Source organism: Choloepus didactylus, chromosome 16 (genome assembly GCF_015220235.1).
Source record: "Choloepus didactylus isolate mChoDid1 chromosome 16, mChoDid1.pri, whole genome shotgun sequence".
NCBI lineage: Eukaryota > Metazoa > Chordata > Mammalia > Pilosa > Megalonychidae > Choloepus > Choloepus didactylus.
In genome coordinates, this window is record NC_051322.1 from 54,150,198 (window position 1) to 54,156,344 (window position 6,147).

Sequence of the window (6,147 nt, forward strand, 5' to 3'; positions counted from 1 at the left end):
TATAAATATGTAATTTGTGACAAGAACTTCATAAAGGTGGGGGGTGGAGGGATACGGGGAGAGTTTATGTGTGCCTTGAAGTTGTTAGATTGGCATCAAAGCAAACTAGATTGTTACAGATTTAGGTTGTTATATTTAAGCTCCATGGTGACTGCAAAGAATATGTTAACTCACAGAGACAGAAAGCAGAGTACAGGTTATCAGGGGTTGTGGGCAGGGGCAATGGGAAGTTTTTGCAAAATGAGCGTAGGGTTTCTGGGGTGAGGGGGAAGTTCTAGTAATGGATAGTGCTGAGGTGCAGTAACAACATTGTGAATGTGATTAATCCCACTGAATGATATGCTTGGGAGGTGTTGGGATGGGACAATTTATATTATATATATGTTCCCATAATTGAAAAAAAAAAAGAAACTAAAGAGATAATGACAATCAAATGCAATACATGATACTAGATGGGATCTAAGAATGGAGGAGAAAAGGCACCAAAGGACATTATTGGGACATGAGAAAAAAATTGGAATAAAGACCATAAACTTTATATTAACATTAAATTTCATGAACTTGATAACTGTACCTTGATAACTCTTATGTAAGAAATATTACATAAATGAATATCCTTGTTCATAGTAAATGCACATGGAAGTATTAATGTTAAGTTCAAGGAGTATAATGTGTGTAACCTGCTCGTAGATGTTCAGAAAACAGAAAGGGACGGAGGAAAGAAGGGAGGGAGGGCAAAGGTGGCAAAATGTTAAAATTGGTGGACCTGGTATCTGGGGTCAGGGTATATTGGAGTTCTCTGTACAGGATTTGTATTTTTTTTGCTACTGTACTGTACTATAAGTACAATTTCAAATTTCAATTTCAAAATACGTTTTTTAAAAAATCATTTAATGCTAAAATCAGTGAATAAGGAATCCTGAATGTTCTGAGAGGTTTTCATCAGTTTTGTTTGTTAGAAAATATTAATTATCCCCAATATTTTTCTCTCTTAACTTTTTAAAAATAACCCCCCAAGTTCTGGATAGACACATGACTGCCTATGTGAAACTACATTTAACAGCCTCATCTGCAGCTAGGTATGGGATGTGAGGTGAAATGATGTGTGCAGCTTCTAGATCACATCTAGGCTGGAACATGAGCTGTTGGTGGGGAGCTTTGACCTTATGGATTAGAAAAATAACTAGGGAATAGCAGTGCAACCAGATAGAATGGAAAGTTCCCTGAATGGTCTCATGAAACCTCCTCCTCTGTTTTGCCCACCAACATGAGAGAGAAATAAACTTCTGTCTTACTCAAGCTGTATTTTGGAGATGCTTTGTTATATTGGCAAAACCTGTACTCTTAATATAGAGTTATGCAGTGGAGAGCCAATTAATACTACCCTATGACATGTTCTTTATAGCATTATATTTTTAGGAGTGAAAAGTTAGTGTATTGTGCATATACTGTACTTCATAACCATTCAGTTCTTACTCTTTACTAATGAAGCAGACAGATTTCACTAGTATTTCCTTTAAGATCATCCTCTTAAGGACTGTGGGAAATGGTGGAGTAGGAAGCTTCAGGATTAAGTCTCTCCATCAGAACAACTATTAAACAAGCAGGAACTATCTGAAACAACTATTTTGAAACTCTGAAGTCCAGTAGAACACTACACTACATCCAGGGAAGAGCAGGAGGAAGAGGCTGGTAAACCATGATAAAGACTAGTAAATTGCTCCCTCTATGCAGTGGTTACCAGCACCCATCCACTCTTGCAGCAGGCTGCTGTGGGCTATGGCTCCTGGCTAGCTCTTTAGTGACAATATTCAAAGAAATAATGACAGAGAACTTCCCAAACTTAGCAAAAGACATAAATATGAACATCCAAGAAGCTCAAAGAACACCAAACAGGATAAGCATGAAGAAAAACACACCCCATCATGTATTGGTCAAATCTGTTGAATTCAAAGAAGGAGAGAGTTCTGAAAGCTGCAAGAGAAAAGCAACATGTTACATACAAGACAGTCCCAATTAGATTGAGTCGATTTCTCATCAGAAACCACAGAGGCAAGAAGGTAGTGGGTTTAAATACTTAAAGTGCTGAAAGAAAACAGCTGGCAGCCAAGAGTTTTATAGTTGGTGAGACTTTGTTTCAAAACTGAGGGAGAGATTAAGACATTCCCAGATAACAGCCGAGGGAATTCATCACCACTAGACCTGCCCCACAAACAAAGCTGAAGGGTGTTCTTCAGACTGAAAGGAAAGGACATTAGACAGTGGTTCAAAGCGGCATAAAGAAATAAAAACCTCCAGTAAAGGTAACTATTTGGGTAATTAATTATAAATGCCAGTACTATTGTATTTTTTTTTGTATGTAACTCCACTTCTTCCTATAGATGTTAGAATGCAAATGCATAAAAAGTAATGGTAAATTGATGGCTTTAAAGGACATACAATGTACAAAGATAAATTGGTAACAAGTATAAAAAAAGGTGGGACGGGTATAGGAAAAGTGTATGTTTATGCTATTAAGGTCAAGTTGGTATCAAACTAAAATACGATTGTTATAAACCCACAGCTTCTCTAATAATAATTTTAAAAAGATCATCCTCTGCTTCCCATCACTTGAGTGAATTGGGATGCCATGAAAGTGTTGGTAGAAATTTACTTAATGTTTATAATGTACTTTGAAAATTGGGAAAGTATGACTTCATAAAATCTCATGTTTTAGTTTTAACTTTATTTGGACCTTCTATCACTTTAGTTTCTTCTTAGGATTTTTTTCTCAAATGGTTCTTTGTTTCCTTACTTTTCTGGCTTGTATGATTTAGCTTGGATTAAATGTAATGAGTTATTTTTTTATTATTACTATTTTTTGCCTATGGGAAGTGTAACTATATTAGCTAAAGAAGTATATTTTGGAATAGTGGTCATTTTTTAATATTCTGTACACCAAATTTCATAACTTTTCAGAACTTGTATCAGTGGGTCAAAATACTGTATATAGTTATTGAAGATTTTATCCTCTCATCTATGAATGTAGCTATACTAGGGAATTATTTCTGTTAATGCTTAGTAAATTAAGAGCAAGGAAGTGTAGCTGTGGCTTTCTTTTCAGTACTAATATCATTCTATCCATAGAAATCCTATTTCCTGTTCATTAATTTCAGTATTCCATTCTTTCCCAAGATCTTGCTTCACAGCCAGCTTTCGTACTTCAAGCTCTACATCTTAGTGCTCAGTCCTCATTCCACATAAACACAACCATTTTGAAAACATGAACTGATATTAATTACCCCCTTGGCACTAAAAAGTCAGGATTTCCTGATGCGGCACACTAATGTAAAATGCATTAGTGCAAACGCTGGCTCCAAGGGGTAATACTCTAAATAAACACAGCAATGTTTTCTTTATTCACAACTCTCAGGCTATTCTGAAAGTCATTCATCCTCCACATCCCCCAAAACACATTTTGAGTTTTAATAAGTTATAAGTTGATTTTCATAAGAATGAATTGAATTTCAAGCTGCAAATCAGTGGCACTTAACTCTTTTTGGTTCTTTGAAATAAAATCTATCTAAATGTTCTACTGATTAAATGCCTTTGAATCATAATTTGCAGTAGTCTGTTGAAAGAGTAACATTTTATTTTTAATCATTAGTATCATTTAAAGTGTGTATTTCACATTTTGACTTAATAATTTCTTTGGAAATAGAAAATGAACAAGGAGATCAGTTACTTAGGGCCAGAAAGTATGTATGTGTATTTGGTTTTGTTTGTTTTGGTTTGTGTATGTTATTACATGTAGACTTCTGATCAAGAAGGCTTTATTATTTCATGCTTTGATATGCCACTTCCATATAGAAATAATAGCAAAAATAGGTAAAACTAAAAGAGATCAAAACAGAGTTAGCTAGGCTAAAAAGAGGCTAAGCACGTCTATGGACCAAAAATGGAATAAAAATGTAAATTGGTATATGAGACTGAAACCACAGGCCTCCTGGATTCTGAATCTAGAAGTCTGTAGTGGTACTTGAGAAATTGGCTCCTATGAAGTAATAGAGCAATAGAGACTAAAATTATAAAGATCAGATACCTGAGCCAGGTTTACTTTTTGTAGTCAAAGGCTGGAATGGGACTCTTCCTCCCCACTGTTTATATTTATTAAAGGAAGCTTAAAAAAGCTTGCTGCTGCTGACCAGTACCTGGGAATTTGTTTTGAGGAAATTGAGCCTAATGATGCTAGAAGATACTTGTTGGCTTCTTGTTAAGGAGCTGAACCATGCTATTAAGAGGTTTGGTAATTAGGTTTACTTATTCCTAAAATTATTGTAGGGGCGGTCTCAAAGATTTGGTTCTATGCTTCATGGGGGTCCAGGGGATATGTGGAAGTACAGAAGGAAGGATGAAGGGTAGGGAAGAAAGAACAAAATAAAAAAATTGAACTTCTCACTTTAAGCCCCAATTTTTAAATTATGTCAAGAAACTAATGGTAAGACACACCATCAGGGAAACCGGATACTGAATATTTCCTCCTTCTGGGGCCTGAACCTGCTCTTGTCTGGAAAAACCTGATTGGGGTGGCCAAAGAGGCCAGTTGCCTAAACAACAGAAAACTACAACCTACACTAGGAAAAATGAAGTTATGGCCCAGTCAAAGGAAAAAACTTACACTTCAACTGAGATACAGGAATTTAAACAACTAATGCTAAATCAATTCAAAAAGTTTGGAGAAGATATGGCAAAAGAGATAAAAGCTATAAACAAAACACTGGGTGTACATATGGCAGAAATTGAAAGTTCAAAAAACAACTGGCAGAATCTATGGAAATGAAAAGTACAACACAAGAGACAAAAGACACAACAGAAACATACAACAGCAGTTCTCAAGAGGCAGAAGAAAACACTCAGAAACTGGAGAACAAGGCACCTGAAAGCCTATGCACAGAAGAACAGATAGAGAAAAGAATGGAAAAATACGAGCAACGTCTCCGGGAACTTAAGGACAAAACGAAATACAAGAATGTATGTATCGTTGGTGTCCCAGAGGGAGAAGAGAAGGGAAAAGGGGCAGAAGCAATAATAGAGGAAATAATCAATGAAAATTTCCCATCTCTTATGAAAGACATAAAATTACAGATCCAAGAAGCATAGCATACTCCAAACAGAACAGATCTGAATAGACCTACACCAAGACACTTAATAATCAGATTATCAAATGTCAAAGACAGAGAATCCTGAAAGCAGCAAGAGAAAAGCAATCCGTCACATACAAAAGAAGCTCAATAAGACTTCCTTCCAAGAAGGAAGTGGTGTGATACATTTGAGATACTGAAAGAGAAAAACTGCCAACCAAGAATCCTATATCTGGCAAAACTCCTTCAAATATGAGGGAGAGTTCAAAGTATTCTCTGACAAACAGACAATGAGAGAGTTTGTGAACAAGATGCCTGCCCTACAGGAAATATAAAGGGAGCACTACAGACTGATAGACAAAGAGTGAGAGGTTTGGAACACAATTTTGGGTTATGGTAGCACAGCAATGTAAGTACACTGAACAAAGATAACTATGAATATGGTTGAAAGAGGAAGGTGAGGAGCATGTGGGACACCAGAAGAAAAGAGAAAAGATAAAGACTGGGACTGTATAACTCAGTGAAACCTAGACTGTTCAACAATTGTGATGAAATGTACAAATATGTTTTTTCATGAGGGAGAACAAATGAATGTCAGCCTTGCAAGGTGTTAAAAATAGGGAAGTATTGGGGGAAAAATACAATTAACGTAAACTAGAGACTATAATTAACAGAAACATTGTATTATGCTTCCTTTAATGTAACAAAGGCAATTAAATGTTCCTTTAATGTAACAAAGGCAATTAAAAGGCAAGATAAATGCAGGTAAGAGGGGGGCATACTGGAGGAGTATGAGATTCTTGGCATTGGTGGTGGTGTCTGACTCTTTATTCTACTTTGATCTATGGTTATCTTTCCTTTTGCTGCTTCCTAGCTGTCATGTTTTTTTGTTTGTTTGTTTTTCTCTTTCTTTTGCCTCTCTACCTTCTTTGACTCTTCCTCCTTTGTGAAGAAATGTAGATGTCCTCATATAGATAGTGGTGAGGGTGGTGAACACAATAAATATATAGGGAACCATTGATTGTTT